This window comes from Periplaneta americana, chromosome 2 (assembly GCF_040183065.1).
Source record: "Periplaneta americana isolate PAMFEO1 chromosome 2, P.americana_PAMFEO1_priV1, whole genome shotgun sequence".
Classification (NCBI taxonomy): Eukaryota; Metazoa; Arthropoda; class Insecta; order Blattodea; family Blattidae; genus Periplaneta; species Periplaneta americana.
This window is the reverse complement of record NC_091118.1, coordinates 116,048,992-116,061,095: the sequence shown is the minus strand read 5'-3', so window position 1 is coordinate 116,061,095 and position 12,104 is coordinate 116,048,992. Positions and strand designations below refer to the sequence as shown.

Below are 12,104 nucleotides of genomic sequence, written 5' to 3'. Positions count from 1 at the left end.
TAGGCCTACTGACACAATTTGAATAAACTATACATGGTAGCCAACTTCTACAAGTTGAACATATAATTCTTTGCAATCAACTTATGATTCTAAACTTAAAACAATAAAGTCATTTTTATGCGTTTTCTAAAATAATAATTAATTACTTAGTTACTTATTTCCACAATTCTGTTTTTCAGTTGGCAGAGTTTTTGTCTAATTCATTTTGCATAATTAATTTTTTTAAAGCTTTTTCCTGGATTTTGAGGCCCCCAGAATCATAAGGCCCTGAGAAGAGGCACCATAGGCTCCTGCCTAAATCAGGCCCTGCATTCAGCACACGAATTCATTATTCGTCGTGTGCTTTAATTTGTTCTGAAACCAGTGCAGCGTCACAGTTTAGTCTTCTGGCCTGAAAGCAGTGTCGCTATGTGTTTTTTACATATCGTCGTTGTTCCTGCAATAACTCCTTACTTACTTACTTACTTACTTACTTACTGGCTTTTAAGGAACCCGGAGGTTCATTGCCGCCCTCACATAAGCCCGCCATTGGTCCCTATCCTGAGCAAGATTAATCCACTCTCTATCATCATATCCCACCTCCCTCAAATCCATTTTAATATTATTTTCCCATCTACGTCTAGGACTCCCCAAAGGTCTTTATCCCTCCGGCCTCCCAACTCCATATACATTTCTGGATTTGCCCATACGTGCTACATGCCCTGCCCATCTCAAACGTCTGGATTTGATGTTCCTAATTATGTCAGGTGAAGAATACAAAACGTGCAGTTCTCTGTTCTGTAACTTTCCCCATTCTCCTGTAACTTCATCCCTCTTAGCCCCAAATATTTTCTTAAGAACCTTATTCTCAAACACCCTTAACCTATGTTTCTCTCTCAAAGTGAATCCAAGTTCCACAACCATAAAGAATAACCGGTAATATAACTGTTTTTAAATTCTAACTTTCAGATTTTTTGACAGCAGACTGGATGATAAAAACTTCTCAACCGAATAATAACAGGCATTTCCCATATTTATTCTGTGTTTAATTTCCTCCCGAGTATCATTTATATTTGTTACTGTTGCTCCCAGGTATTTGAATTTTTCCACCTCTTCAAAAGATAATTTTCCAATTTTTATATTTCCATTTCGTACAATATTCTCAGGAGACATAATCATATACTTTGTCTTTTCGGGATTTACTTCCAAACGTATCTCTGCAACAACTCCTATGTAACATATTTATCGAATTTCAGATTTTTGCTCTATTAAATAACTTAAATAGTGATAGACTACAGCAAATAATAAAATCTCCTATGTGTAATTAGATTTCTTTGTTTCGAAAATGTAAGAATTCAGTCTCCTATGTACGGCTGCCATAGGATGAATAAATGTGTTTTTTCTTCCTACTGAAAAAAAAAAATGTTTTATTTAACAACACTCGCAACTGCAGAGGTTATATCAGCGTCGCCGGATGTGCCGGAATTTTGACCCGCAGGAGTTCTTTTACATGTCAGTAAATCTACTGACTGGCCCGGGATCGAACACGCAACCTTGGGCATAGAAGGCCATCGCTATACCAACTCGCCAACCAGGTCGACTTCCTACTGAAAAATTTTGTCATTTGCACATAGGAGTTATTGCAGGAACAACGACGATATTTACTGTTGCCTTACACAATAAACCAGCGATAAGCCGTTATGACAGATTCTTGTCACTGTAAGTTACACGCAACAATCGAATAAACCTCTCAGACGTGGAACGTCATATTATGTTCGTTACGCAATAGTGACGTGATGTGCCGACACGCTGCAGTTGATTGATGCGAGTAGCGTGCTGTAAGGAAACTATAAATTCTTTCCATTTTGAAAGACGTATTGATGCAATGCTTACATGTGAAAGCTGAATGAAACGGAAGTAATCCGAGGAAACGTACAAGGAATCCTTATGCAAATGAAACACATTGAAAGCGTAGTAATGCGAGGATGACAATTTTTAGTCTGTTGGTGGATGAAGAAAGAAAAATCCTGCAACTGATCAGAAATACTTCTAATCGCTTCCCTTCGCTTCGTCGTAATGTCCATGTTTCTGCCCCATACAATGCCACACTCTCCAAAAAGCACTTCACTGGCGTCTCCGTTAGTTATTTTTCCAAAGATCCGTAGAAGATGCTTCTTTTTGTATTGAAAGCTTCCCTTGTAATTGCTACATTCCTTTCGACTTTCTGGCAGCAGCTCATGTTACTGTTTAATGCACCAAAAGTATTAGGAGCTGTCTAATAAGTTATAATTTATTTTATACAGATATGTTCGGATATGTTTTTAAATCTGTGTAAAGTTTTCGAAAAATGGTGATAATTGTATGACTTCAGACCTTCTCGGCGTTGATTCATAATTGGTCCCACCACTAGCCAATCCCGCATCATTTGACCGAACCAATACATAGGCCTATATCATATATTTCTTAGTTGGTTATTTAACGACGCTGTATCAACTACGAGGTTACTTAGCGTCGATGAGATTGGTGATAGCGAGATTGTATTTGGCGAGATGAGGCCGAGGATTCTCCATAGATTACCTGGCATTCACCTTACGGTTGGGGAAAACCTCGGAAAAACCCAACCAGTATATATGAGACGACATTCAGACACCGGTATCATCAGTTCCCTGACGATGACTACAGAGTCAGCAGTCGAAAGCTTGGAGTATTCCACAACTTTAACTCGGCTGATAACCCGGGAATCCATCATTATGGTGATAATTACTTCCTTCATAGAGCATACTAATTAATAACATGGATACACAGTTCTCAGTATATGTGTATTATTAGCCCTATAGCAAAGATGATAAATAGGCCTATCATTAACTTAAAAAAAGAACAGGACTTAAATCTTTCAAAAGTTCTGTTTCCATAATGCTTGCAATTTCTCTTATTATATTGTCTCTAGAGCCGGGCGGTATCGTGGCTGTTAAGGCGTACGCTGCAAGCCGGAAGGTCGCGGGCTCGATTCCCTATGGGATCATTGATTTTTTTTCATTCATCTAATCCTTCCGGCCGCACTATGACCCTGGGGTCTACTCAGTCGCTAACAGAAATGAGTACCAGGGACATTTCCTTGGGGGTAAGGACGGTGGGCACGTATGTCTGACATCCCTACTACCATTAAATGCCGATTGTCAGTAAGGTGGGAGCCTTAATCTCTCGCCACCTTCTGGACCGATTTGGCCTCTCATGGGGTTGACTTTACTTTACCTTTTTATGTTGTCTCTGATTTCGTGTGGAAGTTGTTCCTGAATATACTATTTTTTCGGTTTTTTTAGGGTGTGAAGAAAATTTAATCAAACGATGTCGGGAATGTGTGAATGCAAGGGGACACGACTTTGAACAGCTATTACACAGGTTAGTGCTCATTATGAAATAAACGTATAATTATGTGCATGCTATAATTAATAAAAGTTATATGAATAAAACTGCGCGGGAGGTTATGGATCGAAAATTACTAAGTTTACGCCAACCACACAAGTATGTTTGTTACGCGTCTTTCATGCCGGAAGTCCAGTGAACTCTCTGGAGTACCAATCTTCAAACAACAGGAAATAGTAACTGCGGTAACTACACGGAGATTCAGTATACTCTTGATCAGTAGTAGTTATAAAATGTATTAAAAATCGTACCATGATTATTGAAAGCTATAACGAAAAACATTGTTCCTGAAGGACAGAATGACTTTCGTTTAAGCAGATCTGAATGAACTGTATTTTGTAATCAATCAAGTACCGGTGAAACACGGACGTCATAATACCCTACATTAGATCGTTTTCATTAATTACAGTTATAATACAGCAAAGCTTTGGACACCGTAAATAAGGTGATTCTATGCAATATATATTACTGAGGCAAGGAATCCCTAAACACCTAGTTACAGTAATCCAAAGCTTATACGTAAACACTTCAATTCAAATTAGAGCAACTAGTACTGAATCCAGATAATTTATCTGGGGAATTTAAGGATTATTGTTGAAGTCGTTGGGGAGCAAAGGATTATTGTATGATAATAAAGACAAATTTCACAATGTTACGTAGGTAAATGCATAATTTAAAAATTATTGGAGATACATTTACGTGCCATGGAAACGAAGTTTATATGCGAGCAGTGGGTGTAGAATAATGTGGCCTATGTTTTATGAGGAGGGAGAGAAGGTGGGTTATGAAAAATATATTAGTGAAAGTTAAACTCCGTTCTTTAGTGAACTGACTCACGAAAGAAAAACTTGCGATCATTTGATTTAACTCGCTCGATTAGACTGAATACCTACATAATTTAGACTGCGGACTTTTTAGACACTTATCGCAAGTTAACTGCAACTAGACACGAAGCCTTTTCTAAGCACAGGTCTCAATAGTGTTTAGTAGCAGACAGCGTTCTGACCCAACCGAAGCGATGTTTACAAATTACGTCATGATAAACAAGTGGGTAGTCAGTAGAGTTCTACATTTTATTAAGAACGATCAACCGAGAGTAGTAGGTCGCTCGGTCCATACTATACGCAGCAGGCTGGTTGCAGCGTGTCCTGCCTACGCAGAAAGCAAAACACCCGATGAAGCATCACGGTCTACCGTCGGCGTCGGTCGTCTCGATCGTTAAAGCCTTTGTTTTTCTGAACCGACGCATGAGACGTGCGAGGTGCGAGGCCCGCCTCGCACAAATCCGGACTACACTAGAGATAGTGGTTCTATGACTGTGAGGTGCACAGACCTCGCATATCGCAGTTATAGAAATCACTCCCTATCTCTTGTGTAGTCCGGATTTGTGCGAGGCGGGCCTCGCACGTCGCATGCGTCGGTTCAGAAAAACCAAGACTGATTAGTGAACCTAGTAGGTATACAGGCTATTAGATTGAATAAAAATTACAATATAATATTTAAATAATAATAAATTAATAAATCGATAAAATAAAATAAAATTTTAACAAACTATGTACCGTAAAATGGGGTAACTTTGCACCATCTATGAAAAATTTTTTATTTAGGTCTAGGGGTGTTTACGTGAACCAAATTTATCTGTTCATCACTCCCACCAATAGATGGTGTATGTGTACAGTATTTTTCCACTGTTCGTGGTCATATATAATTTGTTTATGGTATTTATACACCTTAACAACAGAACGTGTGCACCATCATAGATGGTGTGCACAATCTCAAGATAAGTTATACGTGTATCTGTTCCTTATTCATCCATTTAGACTTTCTAGTTTCGCTTGTGCGACTGTTTTGTCGGCAAATGGTGTTACAGAATAATTTTTAAATCAGGGTGAATTTGAGGTGAAATTGGGGTTACTTTGCACCATAACACAAACGAAGATTTTTAAAAATTTTAATTGCATTATTTTCATTTGAGGATCTTCCATGAAGTTTAAAAACGCTTACTATATATAAGTCACACTTTGTATTACAGCTCAATTACTTGAATTTGTTTTTCTTTTTATTACATATTATTAAAGTCATACATGGTCTCTCACTGCCAAACTTGGCAACAATCTTCAAATATACCAAAGGAAAATGTTGAGAAGGCTACTAGGCTTATCACTGAGGGATAAAGTTCCAAATGAAGTGTTCCAAAAGATCTCAACAATTGGTTCGGCTTGGACACGTACCAGGGAATAAAAACAAACAGTGCTGTCATCAAGGCAGTGATAAAATCATTCAAATCCTGCAAATGAACTGAAAGGAAGGATATTATGGAATATGAATGGGAGGATGTAATTGAGAGAGTAAATCCACCCAAGAAAGTATCAAGAATGGGCTTGCTTATATTCCATTCGAGACTTGACACAAAATAATATGCATATTTTGCTGTTATCTCTACTTGTCATTCGAAAGAACTGAAAATATTTTTGAAACAAAATTTTAGAAGAATGTGATCACTTATATTGAAATTTTGTGTAGTTTTTTCAAAACGTTTTTGTCCGTGTTACTATTTATAGCAGTTTTTGAATCTGTGTTTCATTTTTTCTGTTCCTGATACATTATATTTTCATTGTTTAACACGTGTATGATGCAATGTAACACCAGCAGTGGCAAACTTTGCACCACCCCTCTTAAAACTCTGGCTGTGCAAAGTAACCCCCAACTATGGGTAACTTTGCACCAATTTTTGGCAGATTATACATTTCAAAAGACATTTATTTTCGAAGATATGACTGGCTAAATACATTCCCGCATATCCATAGAACGTATAAAATAAATGCCCATCTCAAAATTTGGCATTCAAAAACTACATACAGACTGAAAACAAATTTTTAACTAGAAAATGGTTCAAAGTTACTCCATTTTACGGTAGTTTATAAGAATATAAATATAAAGTATAAGCAGCACTAAAATAAAAGATAAATAATATGTTAATATTTATTCTCTAGTTAAACGGAACAGTTAACTTATAATATTTCGTAATGGCACAGGACAGAAGTAAATACATTAAAGAAACCAAGGAGGAAATTCTAGATTAGCATGTACAAAAATTATCAATTTTAAAACCAAATGGCGATTTTTCCAGTGATTCTTTTAATTTTGGAGCAACAAAGTTTGTTTGCTCTATCCTTGATATTTCGTGATATGGTCGTTGAATATGGAATATTAGAATCTGCATCCATCTTACCATAAGTAGCTTTAACGTCAATCATTGTCTGCGATTAAGCATTTCTTAATATAAATTGTAAAAATGTTAAGCAAAGTGAACATGTAGATTTGGTTTATTTTTATTGCTAGTAAATACTGTGACTGAAATAGATTATATCTATTTTGAAGAAATTTGAGACGCATCACAAAATCTCTGTTCTTTTTAAGCAATCACATATTTACTAAGCTACATTAAATATTTTCATTACTGATATAATGAGTTCGATAAGATGGATGCTGAATATTGTAATATTATTGATAATATAAAGCCTTATTTTATTTAAAGAATTCTGTTATTTAAAAGTTATGTTTCCTTATTTAAATGTTAAAATACTTCCTGCTTATCGTGCTGTCTTAGGTAGGCTGTTTTTTGAAATCACTGGCCCTAGGGTCCGTAGCCCCATCCCCTTCCTATATCAGCATTGAAAATCCATACTACCTTCAAGACTTCACCAGTCTATTTTTACTACTGCAGACATAGATAAAATTATGAGAAAGTGGAGAGTGCTTATTAAATGATAAACGCGACGATGAACCGTCCTAGACCAACCAATTAATCAAATTTCAAAAACGAAATTGTAAATATTTGGGCAAGGGTTGTCTTTTCACTATATTGCTTGAGCATACGGAATGTCGTTTTAAGTGAATACATATGTCTGTAAGTTCAGTCTAGTTATTAGGGTACCATCCCAGGAAGTCAAGTATATCCCTTAGACCAGAGGTTCCCAACCTGTGTGTCGCGCAGCCCCATGGAGTGAGTCGCGAAATTTTGGAATTCAAAAATAGATTTTATGCCATTCAGAAAGTTTTTTCGTATTTTTTTATTTACAATGAAGACTTTGGTATGGTACATTTTATTTTGAGACAGACTTTACCAATGAAACATGAACACCTACAACAATGCTCAGTTTAATTTTTCTGCCTGGCGATATTCGAATGAAAGTGAACACTGCAACAATGCTTAGTAATTCGTTTACTCTTCCCACTTAGTAATAAACAGAGTTTAGAATCGTCAGAATATATTGGTCAGTTTCAGTGATAGTGCGACTATTTTATCAAAAGTGCTTTATTTAGATTTTATCATGGACAAATATTTAATTTGAAAAAGACAATTTGAATCAAGTTCTGGGTTAGATGACAGCAGTGCTAATTCAAATAATGTGAGCAAAAGTTCCTTTCAGGGGTCACAAATACGTAATGCGTTTGTAAATATAGTGATGAATACTTGCAGTATAGTTTTACGTGGCGTGGAGATGAATATAAACAAAATTTCGAGTGTCTTACATGACGAAATGTTTTGTCAAATCAGTCGATGGTACCGAATGAACTAAAAAGACATTTAGAACTGCCCTTTTCAACGTCATACTTGTGTAAATCAGCATTTCCTACCATGAAAATAGTGAACTCTAAACAAAGAAACAGATTGCTGCATCTTGAAGATGATTTACGTGTTGGCCTGTCAACCATAAGGTCATGTATAGAAAAACTCTGTGCAACCCACCAAGCTCAAACTTCACGTTAATTTAAGTAGGTGAGTTTTCAAAAAGGATAATAAGAATCTTTTATCGGACATCCAACATAGATAGGTTGGGATTTTTGATACATAGGCTACCTTCTTTTTTCTAATGCTATTCAAGTTGCTGCTTGTTTTTTGTTGTTTTTTTTAATTTTAGTTTGCATATCAATATCGATCTATCTACAACACTGTCTGTCCGACGCTATACAGAAATTATCAGTGCTTTTTTTTTTGGTGGCGAAACGCGCTAGAACGGCGTTCCGGCATCTTTTTGTTGCATTTTTCATTATGGAACAGAAATATGTGTGAATAAGTATGTTTTAATATATATACATATGTATATATATTTTTTTCTTTTTTTTTTTTTTAATTTCATTTAGACCTTGAAAGTCTTAGTTGGACGAGGAGGAGGTTAAAACGACAAAATTCCCGTGCAGTTGACAGTAATCATTTTCCAGTCCGCTATAAAATATTATACACAGAGTTTCACCACCTTTTCCTTCAGAAGAAAAGCTCTGATTGTTATTATTATATCATTAATCGTTATTATTAATAAAAAAATAAGTGTGTCGCGATATCGTGGGCATTCAGTGAAGTGTGTCGTCAGTGAAAAAAGGTTGAGAACCACTGCCTTAGACAAGGCCGTGGGTACATGAACTACAACCTCTCCAGTAGACAAGGTGACAGTGTGGTGGTTTGCCTATTGTTTATATTCTTCCGCAGTATGGGGAATAAGGAACATCACAGAACAACCAGTCCCGTGGACGAAATATAAATTCCTCCATCGCCCATGCCGGGAATCGAATCATGGTCATTTGAGTTGGAAAGCGCTCACGCTATACACATATTCACAACGGTGGACTACGTACCTATATTATACCTTTTATAATTTGTAAAAGAGTCAGGACGAAGAGGAATATAGTGATAAGCAGGCCTTTGGATCGCCATTTACAAAGACGGAGACTGGTTACAAAGACTTTGTTAGTTCCATCGGAAAAGAGCAAGTATATAATTAAAAAAATTATGGAATACAGCGATTTTATTGCACTATACAGAGTGATTCAAAACTTCTGCGACAAACTCTGAAGGGTGATAGATCTAACAATAAGTAATCCTTTTTGTTAAACAGCCTATGTCTTTTGACACGTCGTTTCGAAGTTACCGTTGAAAATGTTTTTGCGCGGGCATATGTCAATGTATGCGAATGTGTGCACCCCTGTTTGTTTCTTGAAATGTTTGTAAGAGACGAGAATGGTTGTTATTGTTTGTTTACGTTTAGTGTTCAATACCTTTTCCTTTCAGTTCAGTCTAATCATGAATTGAGAATTGACGTCTACACTTTTCCCGAGTTAGCCGACATGGTAATGTGTTATGGGAAGGGTCCCGGAAACGGAAGAAGAGCTCTCCACATGTACAGTATACAAAAATCACCCTCACCACACAATGTTTGCTCGACTTCAACAGCGCCTTCGAGACGATGGGTCTCTTCGTCCCGGCGCATTGGTGGAAGACCGCGTAGACATCCATTCTCAATTGATGATCACACTGAATTGAAAGGAAAAGGCATTGAACATTAAACGTAAATAAACAACAACAACAACCCTTCCCGTCTCTTACAAACATCTCAACAAACAAACAAGCAGGGGTGCACACATTCACATACCTTCACGTACGCCCACGCAAAAACATTTTCAACGGTAATTTCGAAACGATGCGTCAAAAGACATAGGTTGTTTAATAAAAAGGGTTCCTTATTGTTATATCTATCACCCCTCAGAGTTTGTCGCAGAGGTTTTGAATCACTCTGTATAACAGAGTTCAATAATTTAAATACTTTGAAACATATTGTCCTGAAATAGGAGACTTGTAAAAATGTTTGTCAAAACAAAATAAAAAATAGTATTTTAAATAATATTCGAATTAAAATAGTTGTAATGTCAGTAACAAGGTTTTTAAATTAATGTAATGCATTCTATTTACTTGAAACAGTTATCTAGGGCACATAATAAGTGGAATTCCCTGAACCGTAGGGAAATAGCCCTGCCCTAGGTGAATTACTTAAGTCAAGGTTTACTCAAGGCACATACTCTGATGCTGGTTTGATGATTATCATTTTTGTGAAGTTTGTTATCCCTTTACATTATTTTCATAGAGAATAATAATCTGCATTTATTTAACAGTGCAACAATATTCCCTACATAATTATGCGATATATAGGTGTCCATATATTTATAAACCAAGTTCAGATATCGAATACAGACCACGGGTAGCCTATATGAATTTAGCCTGCCCACGCTGTTGTGTTACGTGCAGAGAAGAAACCAGGCGGATCGTGTATGGTGAACAACTAGAATAATTTTCCCTTTCTCACCAAAGTAATGTGGACGTAAATGCATATCGTCGTTGTTCCTGCAATAACTCCTATGTGACATATTTATCGATTCTCAGATGTTTGCTCTATTAAATAACTTAAATAGTGATACAGCAAATAATGAAATCTCCTGTATTTCTTTGTTTCGAAAATGTAAGAATTCACATCTCCTATGTACGGCTGCTATAGGATGAATAAATGTGTTTTTTCTCCCTACTGAAAAATGTTATATTTTGCACATAGGAGTTATTGCAGGAACAACGACGATATGACAGATTCCATTCTCCCTACGATCCAAAATTAGTTGTTTACAGACGTTCGTTCTTAAAGTTAATCTAATCCTTCTGGTTATTTTCAGTCTGCTGTACGTGTTCTGTGTGAGGAGTGAAAGTTGTTTCGGATTGAAATCTTTGCCAGGCACTTCATAGGATAACGAAGGCTGAATGGTGGATTATGATAAAGCAGAGGGATATAGTATCGAACCCCTCTCCTCCAGTGTTTTTCCCTTTGTGGCCTGACTCCAAGTTGGGCATATAATTATGTTGACATTTTATATTAAGTCAACTGCCATTATATAAGAAGCGCACTCAGTTGAGTGACTTGATGGCCGGGATTCCACAGTAATATGCACAGTAATCTATACAGTAATATGCACTGTTGCTCGACGGACTCAGTTGACTTAATATAAAATGTCAACATATAGTCTACTGTTTGCCCAACTTGGAGTCAGGCCACAAAGGGAAAAACACTGGAGGAGAGGGGTTCGATCCGGTGCTGTGGATTGAATTTCGGCGTAGCTCAATGGTGAGAGCGCTTGGTACATAGAAGAACTAAGGACCCTGGTTCGATCCCCGGCGCCGGAGCGAATTTTTCTCCTCTCATATTAATTGTTACCATAACAGATTATTCTGTAGGACCAAAAATAATAATCTTTACGTACATTTTCATTAGTTTTGTAAATTACACTCTTCGTTAAACATTTTTTTTTCCTTTGTTCGAAGTAGGAGCCCGAAGACTAGCGCTGCATTCTCAGGAGTGCTTACCGTGCCTTATCTCTCCATTGTAAAGTCCGAAAGGCTGCTTTTTTTTTTGTGTAGATATCGTGACTCGGGTAGCCTATGTGGTTCCATCTGTCGATTTAGCCATGTAGGCTCGAGGTTCCGAGGAAGTCTCGCTAGCCCTTTCATTTCCTTCCGAAAAATGCAGTACGCCTCTTCAGACTGATGCCACCTGTACACCAGTCATAATAGCTGCTATATCATGCCGCACCGTTTTTAAATCGGTTATTTTATGACGCTTTATCAACTACTAGCGTCTGAGTGAGATGAAGATGATAATGCCGGCGAAATGAGTTCAGGGTCCTGCGCCGAAAGTTTTCTCTATAATGGGTTGAGGCAAAACCCGGAAAAAAACCTCAACCAGGTAACTTGTCCTAACCAGGATTTGAACCCGGGCCCGCTCGTTTCACGGTTAGGCAAGCTAACCGTTATCCTAAAGCGGTGGACCGCACTGTGTCAAATACGACTTCGCTATCATCGCAGTCTTCATAAGCCTGTGCTCTGC

At 37.2% G+C, this 12,104-nt stretch overlaps 1 protein-coding gene across 4 annotated transcripts in view; it reads left to right on the top strand.

The window, feature by feature from the left end:
• The window catches only part of LOC138694529 (beta-1,3-galactosyltransferase 5-like), a 270,652-nt gene that overhangs the window by 183,729 nt on the left and 74,819 nt on the right, over nt 1-12,104 (top strand). For 2 of the 4 annotated variants that reach the window (XM_069818345.1, XM_069818343.1), the window contains one exon: nt 3,300-3,378. The exons of the other annotated variants lie outside the window; for them this stretch is intronic. The gene's annotated coding sequence lies outside the window, so the exon portion shown is untranslated. The remainder of the gene's footprint in view (nt 1-3,299; nt 3,379-12,104) is intronic. 4 annotated transcript variants of the gene reach the window in all.